The following is a 22,756-nucleotide window of genomic DNA, read 5'->3' as shown; positions in this document are numbered from 1 at the left end:
CCCAACAGCTTTGAGAACAGGAAGGAAAAAAAAGAACTGTGCAAATATTTGCAAATTTTCCTTTTGTTGTTATACATTTCTTTTTTTTTAATGTTTATTTATTTTTGAGAGAGAGAGTGAGACAGAGCATGGGCGGAGGAAGGCCAGAGGGAGAGAGGGAGACACAGAATTGGAAGCAGGCTCCAGGCTCTGAGCTGTCAGCACAGAGCCTGACGCGGGGCTCGAACTCATGGACCACGAGATCATGACCTGAGCTGAAGTCGGACACCCAACTGACTGAGCCACCCAGGCCCCCCATGTCATTATACATTTCTTAATCAACTTGTTTGAGCTATAAATTTATATGTATTCATTTAAAGTGGATGGATTTATGCATTTTGACAAATGTAGACACCCATGTAACTACCACCATGATAAAAATCTATTTCTATTTCTCAAAAAAGCCCCCTCCCTCCTCCTAGTCATTCCCCACACCCTTCCCCCCATGCCCCAGTGACCTACTTTCTGTTTCACAGACTAGATCTGTCTTTTCTGGAGTTTCTCAGATGACCAGAATATGCCGTATGTACTCTTCAGGGTCTGGCTTCTTTCTTTCAGCATAGTATTTTAGAGCTTCATCCGTAGGTTGTGGTTGTAGCATGTATTATACAGATAGTGCCTTGAACTTGGTGATAATGCTGTACCAAACGTTCAATTACCAAACTCCCCAGACTCCCTGGACCAGGAGTGGGGCAGACACTTGGCTCCACTTGTAGCTAAGGTGCCTCCACACAAGTTTTGTACAGAAGCCATTCACTCAACCAGCCCTCCCTAAGCATGGTTTCTCAGGACTTGTCTTAAGAGATTTCCCAAAGTAAAATTGCTTTTAATTCTCCAAAACTGAGAAGAGAAAAACAGGTGAACACCAAAGCATGTGCTGTGTGAGGCTTTTAAGGCAAAAGATAGATTCAGAATATCAGGAATAACATGATACTATAGTTTCAAATTTGTTGCAAAGTAGGAAGGAGTGGGAAATAGGAGAGGAAACATTAAAAATCAAACCATTTGGAAAGGAGGACCCTGTGGTTGCTGTGTGGTCCAGGGGAGAGAAGGGTTAAGAAGCTAGGGATCCCAGGGTCCCCAGCAGGGGCGTGCCAGGTGCCAGGCACCTCCCATGGCCCAGGGAGGATAAGCAAGACGGGGATGTGAACATGCCTTGGCAAGCACAGAGGCCTGTTTTGGGAACAAGTGGAGAGAGAAGGCCAGCTACAGGCCTGCAGCGTTCTCTTGCTCAGTAAATGCTGCGTTGGGAACACCTCCATTCCCTCATCTGGCCAACCGTGTCATTAAGCTGGGACTGACCTTCTGACCGTGGAACATGTGGGCCATTCGTTCAGCACTGTCATAGCCTGACATCACCTTACAGACTTACAGTGGCATACTCACATGCATCACCTGACATACTCATAGTGGGCCACATAGTGGCCCAGAGAATCTCAAAGTCCCAAGTTCCAAATGACTGAAGACCTGCACAATGAGTACCCTAAAATACCAGAGGTCTCATTCCTGTCCCCACCTCTGCCCAGCATATCCTCCCAGAACAGGGCCAGGAGGGGATGGGCTGCTACCAAGAAACCAGACTCCCTGGCTGGGTGTTGCTGAGGGCCAAGCCGTTCTTGGAGTTCCAGGACATTTTGGCAAGAGATCTCACTATGTCTCAACAAAAATAAAAGACTTTGGGAAAAAAATATAACTTTTCCAGATCACAAGATTGGCATAGTCTCTGGAAGAGCACTGGAATAGCAGATTTAATTTTCCTTAAAGTGTACAAATGCTGAAATATGGAGAGTATGTTTTTTAAAAAAAAGCATTTGATTTGGTTGAATATTAGGTTCTAAATCTTATGAAGAAAGAATATTTTCTTCTGACTTGATTCGTAAGTAATCCTCAAATAATTTCTCAACACCGATCCATATAATTCCAGGGTTATCCTAAAGGATGGCCTGCGGGTTAAAGCTAGAGGCAAAAATATTCTTTTTGAAGTTTTTTGGGGGGGGTGAGTGGTGGTCAAATTTTAATGCTTTTAAGCAGAAAAGCTCTCTTTCTTTTGTCACAGCCTTGGCACTCTTAATTGTCTTGTTTTTGTAACTATATGCAGCTTCAAACACTAGGGTAAGATGTTTGAACTTCCTCCTGTATTTTTTTTTTCTAGCTGCCTTTATGATTTGCTCTTTGACCCATGATTTATTTAGATGTATGTTTTAGTTATCTTTTTGTTTCTGATTTCTGTTTAATTATATTATAATCAGAGAATGTGGTCTGTATGATATTGATTCTTTGAAATTAGTTGAAAGTGGCTTTATGGCCTAATACATATTAAGGCTTTATTTCACAAATGTTTCATGGATATTCGAAGAGAATGTATATTCTCTAACAGGTTCATGCAGGGTTTAACAGGTGCTCATTAGCTCAAGTTTGTGAATTGTTAAATCCTTGTTAAATCCTCAGTAATATGACCAGTTTTTTATATGCTATTAAGAGAAGTGCATTAAAATTACTGACTGTAGTGATACATTTATCAATTTATTTTTTAACTCTATCATCTTTTGATTTACATATTTCAGCACTATGTTAGTAGGTGCATGAAAAAGTTTATTATTGTACATCTTCCCAGTGAGTGGCTCTTTTTATTATTACATAGTAACCTTCTTCATCCCTTATAAAGGTTTTTACTTTCAATGTGATCTTCTCTAATGTTAGTAGACCTACAATAGCTTTCCTTTGGGTATTTGCCTCATATATGCTTTCCCATTCTTTTATTTCAGATTTCAATTTATGTCCCGTAGGTGTATTTTTCATAAACAACATAGAGCTGGGGTTTTGAAGCCCAATGTTTCAGTCACTTTTAACCAGAGAGTTTAACCAGTGAGCATCTATTGTGACCACTCGTATGTTTGGGTTTCTTTTTACCACCATATTTTATTATTTTTGACCTCCCCCTTTTTTCCCTAGGGATTTCCCTTTATTGTGTGAACTCTGCAATGGTTTGCTTAACAGCATATATTTAAAGGAATGTTATGCTTTGTTTTATGTCTTTTTGTTGCAGTGAGCATTTGGGGAAATATACAATCTGCAATAATTCTACAATCAGAAAAGTTCCCATCACTTTGCTCATCGTGGCCTGGCTGTCTGTCTGCTCACTCACAGAAATCACTCTGGCAGAGGCCCCTAAAGACCTCTGCATTGCCAAACCCAAGGCTCTGGTTTCCTCTCTCGCTCACTTTTTTTTTTTTTACTTTAATTTTTTACAAATTTACTGAGGTATAGTTGACATAAAATAAACTATACATATTGCAAGTGTACAATTGAAGTTTTTACATTCATCCGGGAAGCCATGACCACAGGCAAGATAATGAACCTTTCTCTTGCTTCCAAAAGCGACCTAATGCTTTTTTGTTCCTTCTCATCATCCCCCTCTCAACTCTCCCTGGCCACTCTCCTCCACCCCCCGGTGATCTTTATCTGTTTTCTGCTGCTATAGATTACTCTGAATTTTCTAGAATTCCATGGAAATGGAATCACACAGTATATATTTTTTGTCTGGCTTTGTCCACTCAGCACAATTATTTTGAGAGTCACTATGCTGCATGTGTTGATAATGAGTGGCATTTCATTGTATAGAGGTAGCACAGTTGGTTTATCCATCCATCTGCTGATGGACATTGAGTTGCTCCCAGTTTTTGGCTTTCCAAGTAAAGCTGTAGTGAACATTTTTGTACGTCTTTGTATGGATGTGTGCTTGCATTTCTCTTGAGTAAATATGGAGGAATGGAATGCCTGGATCATATGGAAGGGCTCCATTTTTAATTTCTTAAGAAACAGCAAACTGCTTTCCTTTCCACTCCCTTTTACACTCCTCTGGCAATATATGGGGGCGAGGTGCTCCACACCCCCACCCACATCTGGGACAGTCAGCTTTGTTCATTTCAGCCATCCTAGTGGGTTTGAAGTGGTATCTCATTGTGTTCTTTTTTTTTTTTGTCATTGTGTTCTTAATTTGCATTTTACTAATGACATATGATGTTGAGCATCTTTTCATACACATTTTTCCATCTATACATCTTCTCTGGTTTCATATCAGTTCAAATTTTTTGCCCATTAAAAAAACTTGGGTTGTAGTCTTATTACTGAGTTATAAGACTTCTTTATAGATCCCAGATATAAGTCTTCTGCTTGAGATAGAGATAGGTCACAAAGTTTCTTCCATTCTGTGCCTTGCCTTTTCATTTTATTAACAATTATTCTTTATTTACAGAGTGAAAACTTTTAATTTTGATGAAGTCCAATTCATTGATTTTTGTGTGTTGAATTTTAAAGACTCTTTACAACCTAAGGTCGCAAAGACTTTTTCCTATCATTTTTTCTAGAGTATGATAGATAGAATAATATCCCTCTCCCCCAAAAGATCCCCATGTCCTAATCCCTGAAATCTGTCAGTGTTACCTTTTACAGCAAAAGGGATTTTGAAGATATGGTTATGTTAAATATCTTGAGAAGATTATGCTGAATTATCTGGGTGGACCTGATGTAATCACAAGAATCCTTTTAAGGGAAAAATGGAGGCAAGAGAGAGAAGGATGTGTGATAATGGGAGCAGAAACAGAGTGATTCAGGGGAGGGCCTCAAGCCAAGGAATGTGGGTGGCCTTCAGAAGCTGGAGACAGCAAGTAAAGGATTCTCCCCTAGAGCCTTCAGAAGGGAACACAGTCCTGCTGACTCCTTGGTTTTAGCCCACATGAGAGTTTTCCATGGTTGTCTAACAGTGGGCATGTGTAGTAACACTAGCATGAAGCCCAAGCACTGTGTTACACAGAACTATGATGTTTTCCAGAGAAAGGTCATGGTCTTTTCAGTGCAGTAAAGAGTCTGGGTCACAGGCCTGTTTTTCTCACTTGCCTGAGTCCACATCTCTGTCAATGACTGCCATGTGGCCAATTGTGCTTACCCTACTGGATTTGGGGAAGATGAAGGAAGGATATCAGAGCTCTCTAAAAATTCTAAATATTCTCCTACCACTCTAGGTTATCTTGATTTTTCCATGTCAAGTGTGGAAAATAAACACCCTATTCTATCAGTTCTTTTCACAGCTAGCTTGGTCACAAATACCTTGAGGACATAAATTATGTCACATACCTGTTATCTCCTGTAGCATCTAGCACAGGGCTTGGTACAGAGTAAACACAAAGTAAGTATTTGAGGGACACAGAATTACACAGGATCACCACTGCAATGGATGGCTATTTTATTTTTTTGTTTTACTTATTTATTATTTCTCATGAACATACTTTATTGTCAAATTGGCTTACATATAACACCCAGTGCTCAACCCAACAAGTGCCCTCCTCAATGCTCATCACCCACTTTCCCCTCTCCTCCCTCCCATCCACCCTCAGTTTCTTCTCTGTATTTAATAGTCTCTTGTGGTTTGCCTCCCTCTCTCTCTGTTTGTAACTATTTTTTTCTCCCTTTCCTTCTCCCATAGTCTTCTATCAAGTTTCTCAAGATGCACGTATGAGTGAAAACATATGACACCTGTCCTTCTCTGACTGACTTATTTCACTCAGCATAATACCTTCCAGTTCTATCCACATTGCTGCAAATGGCCAGATTTCATTCTTTTTCACTGCCAAGTAGTATTCCATTGTATATGTAAACCACATCTCCTTTATCCATTCATCAGTTGATGGACATTTAGGCTCCTTCCATAATTTGGCTATTGTTGATGGATGGCTATTTTAAACTCTGGCTAAAGATCTGAATACCTTATCATTTTATTTTCATATGTCATTTTCCCCAAACATAATATTCAAAGGCACATTCAGATTTACATACACATGTTCCACTTATTGTATGCATTAGACCTGTGCCAGCAGAAGCAGAATATCTTCCTGTTTAAGTTTTTCAATTTGTGAATATATTTCGCTGCAGAAATGAAATATTTTACTATTCTATTTGAGTAAAGAAGTGGGGTTTTTGTTTGTTTTTTACAAAAGGAAACTCTTATTCAAATAATTGGACTTAAAGTGCCGTTCTCACGAGACCTCAGATGAGAGGGAGGGTGAGTGTCACTTCAGTCTGTCCTCTGACTGCTGGAGGAGCACCTGGTGACCCTTCAGTCACAGCTCAGGTCATGGCATACAGTGGGCAAATTTTTCCAGTCAATGTCTGGCAGGTGAGCTAATGAGTAGAAGGCAGTGGAGGTTACATCATGGGTGTGGAAAGAGGCTGACAGGACCAGAAAAAGTTGAGGAGATGTGAGGAGCCCCAGAGACTCCCTGCTCACCTCAGTTTCAGAGCAAGCTATATGGTATCACCTCCAGCACATCTACTTGCTTACCTAACCTCATGCCCCACCCATCACTGACATTTGACACTGAGCCGATTATATTTATCTTTTCACTCTCTGAAAAGCATGGGTTTCTAGGTCAATCATTCCCATTGATGGAATTACAAGGAGGATGTATTCTCTACACTCTCCAAGGACTCACTCAAGCAGTTTCTACCTCACTGTATCTAAATGCACTTACTTCTTACCCATTTGTTAGACAGATGACAGGAATTCTTCTACCTGTAAAGTCCTTTTAGGCAGTTAATGGGAGTTACAATGTAATCCTAGAAGTATTACTATTATGTTGACTTAAGAATATTCTAGAATCCCAGGACACCTGGCTGGCTCAGTCAGTGGAGTGTGTGAGTTTTGATCTCGGGCTTGTGAGTTTGAGCCCTACATTGGGTGTAGAGATTACTTAAACATAAAATCTTAAAAAAAGCAAATATTCTAGAATTCCAAATTGCCTTTTCCCTTAATTATCTCTGATTCTATACACTCAGGCTGAATTTCCACATATATCACTTTCTATTTTTCCCCCTTTTTAAAAACATTTTATTTATTTTTGAGAGAGACAGAGAGAGCATGAGCAGGGGAGGGGAAGAGAGAGTGGGGGGACAGAGGATCTGAAGTGGGCTCCCCAACAACAGTGAGCCAGACCTGGAGCTTGAACTCACAAACCATGAGATCATGACCTGAGCCCAAGTCAGACACTCAAACAACTGAGCCACCCAGGTGCCCAACACTTTCTATTTTCAAAGGCCCTGTAGTTATCTTCTGCTCTGTCTGATTTTTTTCTGGAAGGGCACAGATGCATTTGCCAAAATTCTGGATTCAGAGCTACTTAAGAAGTTGCCATTTACTAGAAACTATTATGTGCCAGAAACAATTTCACATAAAAGACACACAAAACAAAGCCCCTTCTATCAGAGCAGTTGTGAACTAACAAAGGAACAGCCACCTAGACAACTAGCAAGACTGAACTGTGTTCCATGTGCTACCAATGGTATAAACAGAAACTATACACACACATGAAAATGAGTGATTTCAGGGGGAGGATGGTTTTACAGGGGCTGCCCTTCGAGCTGTGCTATGACAGATGAAGTTTCATGGACGCCTGGTGGGAAAAGTGTAAAAGGGGGCAGTTTTTATGACCTCACAGGCAAGGGCAAAAGGAGGCAGAGGCCAGATATTGTGGGGACTTGTAGGTGGGTTGAAGAATTGTATCTCATTCTGAGTTCAAAGAGGAAACCAACAAAGAATTTAAGACACGGAGTAACATGATGTGGTATACCTGTAGTCACCCTGGACAGTTGGAAAGCTACTGTAGTTGTTTACTTGTCTTTTCTGTTAGCCTCTAATGTCTCACTGCTGGGCATCTACCAAAGGCACCCTATTGTCTGGCTATATGCCCTCATGTTGGCCCCTACAACACTTTCCCCATGGACTACTCCAAGTTGTCAATTGCATCACCTGAGAAACCAACCCAGCTCCATCCCCAGTGGGAAATGGGCATTTAAACACAGCTTTGAGAGGTAAAAAGTTAGTGACTCATTGTGATGAGAATTTGAGTTATACAACTTACTTCCCCGTTCTGTACCTCAGCATCCTCACTTGTAAATGAAGGCTTATGACTAGATTAGCATTTTCCAAGACTGCATTCTGACTGTAGCTTCTGCCCTGGGATGTAAATGAAGTCAAAGGAGCATTACTCCCACTCTTACAATGAAAAAGCCAAATTAACATCAAATTCATAACTTTTTTGGGGGACATCTGAAAGCTGAGGTTGCAGAACAAACTACTGGCTCAAAATATGAAGAGAGACAGACATCTACTGGGGAACAGGAAACCCAAACATCCAAGACTAATATCAAATGATTTAACACAACCATAATTAGAATCCTAGGAGGAAAGGAGAAAGAATAGGGCAGAAGGAATATATGAAGCAAGAAGTCCAAGAATTTCCCTAAATGAATGACAATATTAAACCACAGATTCATAAGGTTCAAAGGAAAAAAAGCTCACATATAGGCATATCACACTGAAACCACTGAAAATCAAAGACAAAGAGAAAATCTTGAAAGAAGATAGATAAAGAGAAACTATAGGGAAAAAAATGAGGATAAGAATTAGAGCAAAAATCTTATCAGAAACCATGCAAGACCATACACAGTAGAGAGACTTTTTTAAAGAGCTGAAAGAGAAAATATATCCAGCAAAAGAATCTTTCAAACATGAAGGAAAAATAAGAACCTTCCTAACAAAAATTGAGGGAATTAATTTTCAGCAGACCCACTACATAGGAAATGTTGAAATTTCTTCAGGCAGCGGGTGCTTGGGTGGCTCAGTCAGTTAAGTGCCCCACTCTTGATTTTGGCTCAGGTCATTATCTCACAGTTCATGTGATTGAGCCTCGCATCTGTCTTTGCACTGATAGTGCTGAGCCTGCTTGGGATTCTCTCTCCCTCTCTCTTGGCTCCTCCTTGGCATCCTCACACACACATGCACGCACACACACACACACACTCTCTCTCTCTCTCTCTCTCTCAAAACAAACAAATAAATAAACTTAAAAAAAAAAAACTTCTCCAGGCAGAAGGAACATGATAGCAGACTGAAACTTGGATCTGCACAAAGAAATGAAGAGTGCAAACGAGGAGCAGAAGGAATGTTTTGGACCTGGTAAAGGTCAACTACAAGAATCCTAAGGCTAACTTGATGCTTAACAGTGTAAGATTGAATGCTTCCTCTGTAGGACTTCAACAAGGCCAGGGGTTTTCTCTAACTCAACACTGAACTCTGGAGTCCTAGCCAGTGTAATAAGGCAATAAAAAGAAATAAAAGAAATACAGATTAAAATGAAAGAAACTAAAGAGTCTGTGTGTGATTTTCTATATAGAAAATCTCAAAGAAACTAAAACAAACAAACAAAAAACACATAAAAACCCCTCCTGGAATTAGCAGGTGATTTTAACAAGGTTACAAGACAACAAGGTCAAGAAAAAACAAAACAAAACTGCATTTCTATATAAGCAATTAGAATTTGAAATAAAAAATAGAATTTACAATAGTAGCTAAAAATTATATCTATAGGTATAAATCTAAGGAAATATATTCAGAATCTATATGCTATATTTCATTAGCATGGCTCTTTAATCAGTACTGATAAAAGAAATCAAAGAAGATCTAAATATATGAAGAAAGTATGCTGTTTATAGATTTAAGGAGTTAATATTGCTTAATATAATTACTGAATATTAATAATATTACTATTACTTAATATTACTAAGAAGCCAATTCTCCCCATTTTTGAACAATTTGAGTAACAAAAATAACCATATTATTGAATTATAACCCAAAGAAGAGAACAATTATCCATAAGTCTATACTAATATGAATAAATGACTGTATAATTTTTTAAAAAAGAAGAAGAGAAAACTCTTCTTTATGGAAAAATTACAATTAGTGAATGTGGAAAAAATGAGGGAAAAAGAAAACTGCCATTACAACGCCACAGTAAGAGTTGTTTCAGGGAAGATCTACCAATGAATGTTAAAGTCATGTGTAAAGAGTGATCAAAAGGTTCATACTCTGATTGAGTAATCTCACTTGAGAAAGTCTAACCTAAGGAAAGACTCTGTAATGTGACATGTCCATTGAAGTTCTACTTGCAAAATTTAAAAAGGGAAATAATTTGCGATCCACACTAGGAAAATGATTAAACAAATTAAGCCATATGCACTCAATGGACAATTAGGCAGCCATTAAGAATGTAATTAATAGGGATGCCTGGGTGGCTCAGTCAGTTAAGCGTCCAAATTTGGCTAACGTTATGATCTCACAGTTTGTGGGTTCAAGCCCTGCATTGGGCCCTGTGCTGACAGCTCAGAACCTGGAGCCTGCTTCAGATTCTGTCTCTGCCCCTCCCCCACTCATGCTCTTTCTCTCTCAAAAACAAATAAACGTTAAAAAAATTTTTTTAATGTAATTTATAAAGGCTATTGAATAGTAGAGAAAATATGTATTGTGGGATACAGAATTTCTATGATCATAGAACGTTTTAAAAATACAAAAACACTGAAATGAAATGAACCAAAGAAACATTTTTGTTATAGTCAAAACATTTTTTTCTATTTTCCACATAAAGTGGTTAAATTACCCTGATAACTTAAAAATATTTGGAAATAATTCCCTTTTTATAAATATGAATTGTAGGTAATTTTGTTAATAATTTAAAAATTTTTTTAATGTTTATTTATTTTTGAGACAGAGAGAGACAGAGCATGAACGGGGGAGGGTCAGAGAGAGGGAGGCACAGAATCCGAAACAGGCTCCAGGCTCCGAGCTGTCAGCACAGAGCCCGACGCGGGGCTCGAACTCACAGACCGCGAGATTGTGACCTGAGCCGAAGTCGGCCACTCAATGGACTGAGCCACCCAGGCGCCCCATTGTTAATAATTTAAATAGACCTTCAGGAGAAAGAGCTATGTCAATTACTTCTTTGTACCCCATAGTGCTTAGTTGTAAGACCTTATAATGTAGAATGATCTCAATATCTTCATACTGATTCATTATCAATATTCATAGCTATAGCAGGTGCATCAAGAAAGTATAGTGCTTGTTTCTCTTCACAGCTTTCATTTCTTCATTTCACCAGTGGAGAACCTGGGTTCCAACCCTACTTGGCAGTAATGAGGTGGTGCTCCTGTCTTTGTAAGAACAGTGTCAAAGGAGGCCTGCTAAGTTATAATATTTAACTAAGGTCCAGTGTTTCATAACATGATACCAAAAATTTCCAGAATAGAATAGAAAATAACTCATCACATCAAGAAGCAGGAAAATCTCTACTTACATAAAGACAGACACTCAATAGATGCCAACACCAAAATAACATGTTAGAATTATCTGACATGGATTTTAAAGCAGCCGTCATAAAAGTGTTTGAAACAAATGAAAAAGTGGACTCAGCGTCCCCCTGCTCCAAAATAGAAGATATAAAGAAGAGCCAAAAGGAACATTTAGAAATGAAATATACAATACTGAAATTTAAGAATTCAATGGATGGGTTCAAAAGCAGTATGGAGAAGGCCATGGAAATAATCAGAGAACCTGAAGACAGAACAATGGGAATTACATCATTTGAACACCAGAGAGAAAACAGATTGGATAGAAAAACGGACAGAGCCTCAGGGACCTACAGGACTACAACAAGATATAACATCCAGGAAACAGATTTTCCTTATCCTCTTCAGTTTATAAAGTTGTGTTTCACTCTGGAAGCAGAAATTATAACACTGCCAGATATCAATATATAAAGAGGAAATATTTAAGATAATTATAAATGAAGGAGGGTAAGGGGATGTAAAGGGAAGTAAAGTTTTACATTCCATTCAAACTGGTAAAGTGTCAACAGCAACAGACTGTGGATAAGGACATGTGTAGGACTTGTATACTAAAAACTATGAAACAGTTTGTTCCTTGAGTTGTCTTTTTATCTCCCCAATGTTCTAGACAAGATGCCAGAGAAAATAGCAACCTGGAACCATCAATAGGCAAAAATAAAGGAAGAAAAGAAGGGAGGGAAAGAAGTGAGGATAGAAGTGGGGGAGGAAGGAAGACAAGGAAGAAAAACTTGTTCTCTGTTTCATTTGTGTCCACAGAATTTTAAGTTATGGAGGCGACTAAGCAACAACATGGAGAGGCTAATGCCTTTAAAAGAAGATTTAGTTTACTTAAGAGTTTCCAAGATAAAGGGGCATGCCATACTACACAGGGCCACATGGGAAAAAACACTACTGCTGGGCAGGAGGCAGAAGGAGCACGGGGACATCCTGGGTCAGAGCCATTATTGGGGTTTCTGAGAGAAAGACAAGGCAGAACAAGGTAAACAGCTTAGGATCAGCAAGTTTGACTAATTATAGTGGGCTCTGGAATTAGGGGCTGGCCCTGGGCTGATTCTGGGCAGGAGGAATATTAGCTTGGTGTGTGGTAGTTTGATAAGGATTCAGGGTACGGATCTCAGGACAAGTATAAACCACTTTGGCCATTAGTTTGGACCTATAATGGAGGTCACAGCAGTGGCAACAACAGATCCTGGGTAGGTCAAGCCATGTTCTCTAATTCCCCTAAATGTCAGCAAGAGCAGGCTGATCGGCCAACAGCAGAGCCTGGGCAAGCCATAACCCGCCCCCCCCCAACACCTGCTTGGAACAGCTGGAACCTCTGTCTGCATAGGTGGTGTCAGCTGTCCTCATGTCTCCTAGTCCTCTACCCAGCAGCAAAAGCAACACAGGACTGGTGTCTCCCAATACTCCACCTAACAGCAGAGAACTACCCAGACTCCATGGCTTCTGACCCTTCTCAGTGGCAGAAGGTGGCCTAGGTAGGCACTTCTCTCCTCCAATGGCAATGGCAGAGATAGAGTAGGAAGCCCACCAGCACTGGGTTTTTGGTGAACAGGCCAGGGGAAGTGATCTCTGTCCTGTGAGTTAGGATTCCCACATCCTACCAAACAATGCCAGGCAGCCCAGGGAAGCCATTTCTGGACCAGGCAGACAGCACCAATAGTGGTCTAGGGAGAGTTTAAATAGAAGAATGAAGCAAACCAGAATAGTATTGCAAAATCTCAGAAAACTAAATTATCATTGGAATTTCAGCCAATAAAATAGGCCAGACTTACATGCTAAATCTAAATAGGGCAAATCTTTGTTTAAAGAGAGAATTTAAATAGGACAAGAGTCTCTTAACACTATCCAGAATGTCTAGGATACAACAGAAAAATCACTTGTCACCAAGAACCACAAGTTAAATGAGAAATCACAAATTGAGAAAAAACATGCAGCTGATACTAATGCTGAGAAGAATCAGAACAATCTGGCAAAGATTTTGAAGCAGCCATCATAAAACTGCTTCAAAAGTATGAATACACTTGATACAAAAGGGGGAGAAAAAGAAGTTATAAAAAAGAACCAAATGGAAATCATAGAATAAAGAAGCATAATAATGGAAATAAAACTGAATGGATAGGTTAAACAGCAGAATGAGGGGGAACAGAAATAGAATCAGTGAACTTGAGAACAAGTCAATAGAATTCTGAACAGAGAGAAAGCATCCTGAAAAAAACTTCATAGCCTCAGAGGCATTTATGTCATTGAAGTCTTAGGAGGAGAGGGCAAAGGAAGAACTGAAACAGTTTTTAAAGAAATAATGGCTCAAATTTGGCCAAAGACATAAACTATAGATTCAAGAAGCTGAAAGAATCCTAAATAAGATAAATCCAAATAAACCCATGCCAAAATACATCATAATTAAGCCTCTGAAAACTAAAAACAAAAGGCAAAACCTTAAAAGCAATGAGAGAGAAATGAGGCATTACCTATAGAGAAATACCAGTTCAAAGACCAGCCTATCCTCATCTAAAACCATGGAAGCCAGGGGCGCCTGGGTGGCTCAGTCGGTTAAGCATCAGACTTCGGCTCAGGTCATGATCTCATGGTTGGTGAGTTTGAGCCTCGTGTCAGGCTCTGTGCTGACAGCTCAGAGCCTGGAGCCTGCTTTGGATTCTGTGCACCCCTCTCTCTGCCCTTCCCCATTCACAGTCTGTCTGTCTGTCTCTCTCTCTCAAAAATAAATTAACATTAAAAAAATAAAATATAAAACCATGGAAGCCAGAAGAAAGCGGTACATTTTTCAAGTGGTATTAAAAAAATATTCAACCACAAATTCAATATTCACTGAAACACCTTTAGTAATAAAGGGGAAATCAAGATACAATCTCAGATGAAGGAATATTAAGAGAATTTGTCACTAGTAGATCTTAAAGAATGGCTAAAGGAAATTCCCCAACAGAAAGGAAATAATTATAAAAGAAGTCTTGGAACCTTATAAAGGAAAGGACAACAGAATAGGGAAAAATAGAGGTAAATATTATAGACTATCCTTCTCCTAATGAGTTTCTTAAAGCATATTTGATGGTTGAAGCAAAAAATTATAATTATCTGTTGTGGTGCTCAGTGTATATAGAGGAAATACTTGAGACAATTATATTTTAAAAGACAGAATGGTAAAGGGACCTAAATGGAAATCAAGTTATAATACTTCACTAGAAGTGGTAAAAAGTTTATACTGGTAGGCAGTTATTAGTTACATATGTACACTGTAATACTTTGAGCAACCACTAAGAAAACTATAGAAAAAAGATATACTCAAAAACAGTATGAATAAAATAAAATAAAATCCTAAAAAATGCTCAAGTAACCCTCAGGAAGGCAAGAAAAGAAAAATGGAGAAACAAGAAATAGAAACCACATAATAAAGTAGCACATTTAAGCTCTAACATATTTATAATTCTTTTAAATGGAAATAGTTTAAATATACAATTTAAAAGACAGTGGATAAAAAAACACGATCCAACTGTATGCTGTCTAGGAAAAAAACTCACATCAAGCACAATATAGGTAGATTAAAAGTAAAAGGATGTAACAAAATATATCATGCTAACATTAAAAAAAAAAAAGCAGGAGTGGTTGTATTACTATCAAGTAAAGTGAACTTCAGAGCAAAAAAAGTACCAGGGGTAAATAAATGAAATTTAATAATGATTAAAAAATGATCTAACAAGAAGACCCAACAATCTTAAATGGTATACACCAAACAACAGAGCTTTAATTTACATGAAACAAAAGCAGAGCTCAAAAAAGAAATTGAAGTCTATAATTATAATTGGGGAATACAGAACCCACTATCAGCAATTGATAGAACTACTAGACGGAAAATTAGCAAAGATATAGAACAACTGAACAACACACTTAATCAACCAGATCTGACATTTATAACACACTCCACCCATCATGAGCAAAATGCTCATTCTTTTTAATTAATTTATTTTTAAAAATCATGGTAAAATGGACATAACATCAAATTTACCATTTTAACAATTTTTCAGTGTCTAATTCAGTGGCATTAGGTACATTCATACTATTGTGAGCCACCCCCACCATCCATCTCCAGAAATCACACATTCTTTTTAAATGCTCATGGAACATTAGCCATGACAGACCTTTTCCCAGGTCACAAAACAAACCTCAACAAACTGGAAATAATTGATATCATAGAGTATATTCTCTGTATTAGAATCAAACTAGATACCAACAACAGGAAAACAAGAATGTGTTCTCATAGTTGGAAATTAAACAACACATTTCCTTGGGTCAAAGAGGGAGTCGTCAAAGGAAGTTTAAAATGAAGTACACAGGAATGAATGAACATGGAAGTACAACACATAGAAAACTAAAGCAGTGCCAACAGGGAAATTTATACCACTAGATTCTTATGTTAGAAAAAAGGAAAATTCTCAAATCTGTAAGTTCCTACCTTAAGGAAAAATAAGAGCAAAATAGATCCGAAGCAAGCAAAAGGAAATGGTAAAAACAAAAATAGAAATCAATAAAATTAAAAATAGGACAAAAATGAAGAAATTCAATAAAACAAAAGAAATTCGTTCTTTGAAAACAAAAATCATATAACTTGATGAATAAAAATCATTTGACAAAATCCAACACCCATTCATGACAAAAACTCTTGGCAAGTTAGGACTAGCAGAGAACTACCTCAACTTGATAAAGAACCATTGTGATGACTAATTTTATGTGTCAATTTTACTGGGCTAAGAGATGCCCAGATATCTGGTAAAACATTGTTTCTGGGTGTGTCTGTGAGGGTGTCTCTGGAAGATATTAGCATTTGATTCAATTGACTGAGTGAAGAAGACCCACTCTCACCAATGTAGCTAGGCATTAACCAATCCAGTGAGGCACCCACTAGAATAAAGTAAAGGAAGGGTGAATTCCCTCTCCTGAGCCTAGATGTCCATCTTTTCCTGCCCTTGAACATCAGAACTCTGAGTTCTCTGTCCTTTGCACTCCAAGGTTTACTCCAGTGGCCCCTTGATTCTCAGGTTTTTGTCTTGAGACTGAGACACCATTGGCTCCCCTGTCCTCAAGCCTTTAGTCTTGGACTGAATGATACCACCACTGGCTTTCCTGATTTTTTGGCTTGCAGATGGCAGATTGTGGAACTTCTCAGCCTCCATAACCTTCTGAGCTAATTCCTATAATAAATCATCTTTTTTACATATCTATCTATATCCTATTTCTATCTATATATATCACATCTCTCTGGAGAACCCCAATACAAGCAGCTACACAAAATTTACAGATGTGTCATACTGAATGGTGAAAGACTAAATGCATTACTTCTAAGGTTGGGTCCAAAGCAAAGATATCCACTCTTACTACTCCTATTCAATAGAAAACCAGTAGTTCTGCATAGGGACACTTGCACCCTAATGTTTATAGCAGCACTTTCAACAATAGCCAAATTATGGAAAGAGCCTAAATGTCCATCAGCTGATGAATGGATAAAGAAGATGTGGTTTAGATATACAGTGGAATACTACTTGGCAATGAGAAAGAATGAAATTTGGCCATTTGTAGCAATGTGGATGGAACTGGAGAGTATTATGCTAAGTGAAATAAGTCATACAGAGAAAGAGAGATACCATATGTTTTCACTCTTATGTGGATCCTGAAAAACTTAATACAGGACCAGGGGGGAGGGGAAGGGGGAAAAAAGTTACAGAGAGGGAAGGAGGCAAACCATAAGAGACTCTTGAATACTGAGAACAAACTGAGGGTTGATGGGGGGTGGGGGAGAGGGGAAAGTGGGTGATGGGCACTGAGGAGGGCACCTGTTGGGATGAGCACTGGTTGTTGTATGTAAGCCAATTCGACAATAAATTATATATATACTTATATATAATATATATATAATTGCATATATATATTATATATGTATATATATTATATATGTATATATATAATTGTGTAAATATATAAATGTATATAAATATACATAATATATATTGTGTATATATTATATATAAATGTATAATATATAAATAATATATAATATAATATATAATAATATAGAACCAGTAGTTCTGACCAATTCCCCCACCCTCCCAAACACAAACACACAAACATGCACACACACGCACACACACACACACACACACTCAGGAAAAAGAAACAAAAGGCACACAGATTTGAAAGAAAGAAATAAAATAAAACTGTCCTTACTTGTGGATGACAAGATTGTCTGCTAAAAAGTCCCAAGGAATCTACAAAACATTCCTAGAACTAATAAAGGAGGTTCAGTAAATCTGCAACATACAATATCAACATGCAAAAATCAATCACATTTCTATATATTAACAGTGAACATGTAGAAATTAGAATTAAAGACAATACTATTTTTAATTACTCCAAATAAAACGAACTATTTGAGTGTAAACATAATAAAACATATGCGGCATCTATATGCTGAAATTTACAAAATGCTGATGAAAGAAATCAAAGAAGACGTAACTAGGTAGAGAGACATGTGTTCACAGATTCTAAGACTAAATATATTTAAGATGTCATTTTTCTCTAAATTGATTTATTGGTTTAATACAATTCCTATCAAAATCCAAGCAACGTTTTTATTTTTTAGATGTAGACAAAAATTTTTCTAAAATTTATATGGAAAGGAACAGGATCTAGAATAGCTTAATAATAGTCTTGAAGAAAAGAATAAAGTGGGAGGAATTAACCTACCCTATATTAAAGCTTACTATTCTGCTACAGTAATCAAGATAGTTTGCATTTGCATTGAAACAGACATGTAGATCAATGGAATGAGAGATAAAACCAGAAATGGACCCACATGAAAACACCCAACTGCTTTTTGACAATGGTGCAAAAGCAACTCATAGGAAAAATAATACCTTTTTCAACAAATGACCCTGGAATTGGACATCCATTTGGAAAAAACAAACAACCAAAAAACCCACAAACCTACCCCCAAAAAACCCTGATCTAAACTTCACACCCTGTGAAAAATTAATTAAAATGGATCATGTACTAGAATGTAAAACACAAGGCCTTCAGGGAAAAAAAAGGAATAAAACAGGAGAAAATCTTTGGGATCCAGGGCTAGGGAAATAGTTCTTAGACTTGACACCAAAAGTCCCATCCATAGAAAGAAAACTTGATAAACTGGAACTCCATTAACATTTAAAAATTTTGCTCTGTGGAAAACTCTGCTAACAGGACAAAAAGACAAGCTACAGACAGAAAATACTTGCAAATCACATGTATGGCAAAGGACTAGTATCTAGAATATACAAAGAATACTCAAAACTCCATACAAAAAATGAAAATCACTTAGAAAATGAGATGCACTGATATTTCATTGAAGATGATATCCAGATGGGAAATAAGCACATGACAAGAATCTATTGGAATAGCAAAACTAAAAAACTATTACAATATCAAATGCTGGTGAGAATGTAGAATAACTGTGTCATTCATACATTGTTGGTGGGAATATAAAATGGTGCAACCACTCTGGAGAATGGCTTTGCAACTATACTCATAAAACTATACATGCAACTAACATATGACCCAGCAAGTGTGTTCACATAAAAACCTGTCCACAAATGTTAATAGCAGATTTATTTGTAATAACCCCAAACTGGAAACAACCGAAATGTCCTTCAATGGGAAAATTATTAAACAAATTGTGGTAGACCCATAATGTGCAACACAACTCAGTAGTAAAAAGAATGGACTATTATACCAAATAATAAATGGGATAAATCTCCAGAGAATTACCCTGAGTAAAAAAAAAAAAAAAAAGCAAATCCCCAAAGGTTGTATACTATATGTACCTATTTGTATAACATTCTTGCAGTGATAAAAATCATGCAAATCAAGGACAGATTAGTGATTGCCAATAGTTAAGGGTAAGTAATGGGGGCACTGGAGGAACATGATGTGTTTATAAAAGGGCAACGTGAAGAAAACTTTTGGTTATGGAACTCTTTTGTATTTTGACTGCGGTGGTAGGTACACTAATCTACATATGATAAAACTGCATAGAACTAAACACACAGACAAACACAAATAAGTACAAGTAACTGGGGGAGATCTGATCAAGATCAGTGGAATTATAACAATGTCAAAATCCTGTTTGTAATATATTACTATAGTTTTGCAAGATACTATTATTTGAGAAAATTGGGTAAAGCATCTGTGGGATTTCTCTATTATTTCTTACAACTGCATGTGAATCTACAATTATCTCAAAGTAAATAGTTACAAATTTAAATTATGTAAACTTATGATTAAATAAATTATATAAAAGGAGAAGTAATGAACACTTAAAACAAATAAAGAGAGAAAGAAAATTGTGAGAAATGCAGAGCCTCATCATCAACTAAAGATGTACAAATAGAGATGGCTCTATCTATCAGCATAGTGAGTGTTTTTCAGACCCCTGAGCCCAGGCTGTGTGGATATGATGACACTAGAATTCATCTTTGTTTCTTATAAAGTCTCCTGCAATGTGTAGTAAGAATGATTAACATTTTTTTGACATATGGAATTGGATTAAAATTTCTGGTCCAACAATTTCTGGCTGGGGACCCTGAGAAACGACATGCCCCTCAGTGCCTCACTTTCTTCATCTCCAATGACAGGGATGACTCCTTAAGAAGCCGATACACAGATTTAACAAGCCTATGTATAAGAATCTAGTACAGTTCCTGAGAACTACCAGGTACTCAGCAACATGTTAAATTCTTTTCTTAAAAAAAAAATCCTATAAAGTACTACACTTATATAGTCTTAAAGGAACATTCTACCAAATAGTCAAGGATCAGATAATTCCAGTCTTACCAAAGAAGTGAAAAAAAGGGATTATCCCTCATTTGATTAATGAAGATGAATTATATGAACACAAAAACTCAACAGAGACGGCATATCACACTTACTAATTTCACCCACGAACATAGATGCAAAAATTCTAAACAAAATATGAGCAAAACAAATCTGATGTAAAAAAAAGCACTTCATTATTACCACATAAGTAGATTAAGTTTGCAAAAAAAAAAAAAAAACAGATTAAAGGGGAAACAAAACATAGCCATCTCAACAGAGTCAGAAAAAAAATTGAAAATATTCAACATTCATTCCTTTTATCAAAATAGAAAGAGAAAGAAACTTCTAGATCTGATGAAGGGTATTTTAGAAAGCCTACAGAAAATATCATATTCAACCTCTGAAAGCACCTTTTCAAATTAGGAACAAAACAAGGAGGTTGCTACAACACTGTCAACATTGTACTAAAGATCCTATCCTGCACAAAAGACAGAAGAATCAAGAAAACACAAACATAATTCATTTTATTGTGCTTCACTTCATTGAGCTTCACAGATAACGCATTTTTTTTTTACTAATTTAAGGAATATGGAAACCCTGTATTTGCAAGTTATCAGTGCCATTTTTCCAGTAACATCTACTCACTTCATGTGTCTGTCACATTCTGGTAATTCTCCCAATATTTCAAAGTTTTTCATGATTATTATATTTGCTTATGGTGATCTGTAATCAGTGATTATGATTTGATGAAAGCTCAGATTATGGTTAGCTTTTTAACTAGTATTTTGTTTTTGTTAAAATTTTTTTAATGTTTATTTAATTTTTAGAGAGAGACAGAGACAGGGAGACAGAAAGACACAGAATCCGAAGCAGGCTCCAGGCTCTGAGCTGTCAGCACAGAGCCTGACGTGGGGCTCGAACCCACAAACCGTGAGATCATGACCTAAGCCAAAGTAGGATGCTTAACTGACTGAACCACCCAGATGCCCCTAACCAGTATTTTTATTGAACTTTTTAAATTTACATCCAAGTTAGTTAGCATATAGTGCAACAATTTCAGGAGTAGATTCCTAAATGCTCCTTACTCATTTAGCCCATCCACCCTCCCACAACCCCTCCAGTAACCCTCTGTTTGTTCTCTATACTTAAGACTCTCTTATGTTTTGTCTCCCTCCCTGTTTTTATATTATTTTTGCTTCCCTTCCCTTATGTTCATCTGTTTTGTATCTTAAGTATTTTTAAATTAAGGTATGTACATTGGTGTGTTTTTGACATAATTGTAATACACAATTGATATAGTGTAAACACAACTCATATGCACTGGTCAACAAAAAAAAATTCATTTCACTTGCTTTATTGTGATATGCATTTTATTGCAGTGGTCTGGAACCAAACCTGCAATATCTCTGAGGTTTCTCTGATACAAGAATTGTAAAGGAAGTGGGGTGCCAGGGTGGCTCAGTCAGTTAGGTGTCCAACTTCAGCTTGGGTCATGATGTCACTGTTCATGGGATCGAACCCCACATTGGGCTCTGTGCTGACAGCTCGGAGCCTGGAGCCTGCTTCAGATTCTGTCTCTGCCTCTCTGCCCCTGCCTGCTCACTCTCTGTCTGTCTGTCTGTCTCTCAAATATAAAATAAGTTAAAAAAAGAATTGCAAAGGAAGTAATGAAGTTACCATTACTCACATATATTCTCATAGAAATTCCAAAAGAATCTTTAAGTAAATTATAAGAATTAAAAAAAGATCAATATTATCAACTGAATTTCTATAATCTACCAAAGAATGTTTAGAAAGTGCAATTTAAAAAAGACATCTTTTTTTGGCTTAAGTTTTTATTTTAACTACACTTAGTTAACAGTGTTATATTAGTCTCAGGTGTACTATATAGTGATTCAACACTTCCATACTTCACCCAGTGCTCATTACAACAAGTGCACTCCTTAATCCCCATCACCTACTTCACCTATCTCCCCACCCCTCTCCCCTCTGGTAACCATCAGTTTGTTCTCAGACCAAGAGCTGTTTTCTTGCAGAGCACCTGGGTGGCTCAGTCGGTTGAACATCTGACTTCAGCTCAGATCATGATCTCATGGCTCGTGGGTTCGAGCCCCACATCCGGCTCTGTGCTGACAGCTCAGAGTTTAGAGCTTGCTTCAGATTCTGTGTCTTCCCCGCTCTCTCTACCCTGCTCATGCTCTGTCTCTCAAAAATAAATAAACGTTAAAAAGAGTCTGCTTCTTGGCTTGACTCTCTCCTTTTGTCCCCATGCTTGTTTGTTTTGTTTCTTAAATTCCACATGAATGAAACCATATCATAGTTGTCTTGCTCTGCCTGACTTATTTTACTTAGCATAATGCACTCTAGTTCCATCCATGTTGTTGCAAATGGCAAGATTTCATTCTTTTTGATTGCCAACTAATATTCCATTGTATATATATACCACATCTTCTTTATCAATTCATCAGACGATGGACATTTGGGCTCTCTCCATAGTTTGGCTATTGTTGAAAGTGCTGCTATAAGCATTGGGGGTGCATGTGTCCCTTCAAATCAGTGTTTTTGTATCCTTTGGATAAATACCTAGTAGTGCAACTGCTGGGTCATAAGGTAGTTCTATTTTTAA

General features: G+C 37.4%; 1 protein-coding gene across 6 annotated transcripts in view; it reads right to left on the bottom strand.

The window, feature by feature from the left end:
* ARHGEF4 (Rho guanine nucleotide exchange factor 4) overlaps nt 1-22,756 on the bottom strand; it is a 261,691-nt gene that overhangs the window by 172,428 nt on the left and 66,507 nt on the right. The gene's annotated exons all lie outside the window — the stretch shown is intronic.

This window comes from Acinonyx jubatus, chromosome C1 (genome assembly GCF_027475565.1).
Source record: "Acinonyx jubatus isolate Ajub_Pintada_27869175 chromosome C1, VMU_Ajub_asm_v1.0, whole genome shotgun sequence".
Classification (NCBI taxonomy): Eukaryota; Metazoa; Chordata; class Mammalia; order Carnivora; family Felidae; genus Acinonyx; species Acinonyx jubatus.
Note: the sequence above shows the minus strand (reverse complement) of the source record. Positions and strands in the feature narration are given on the sequence as shown.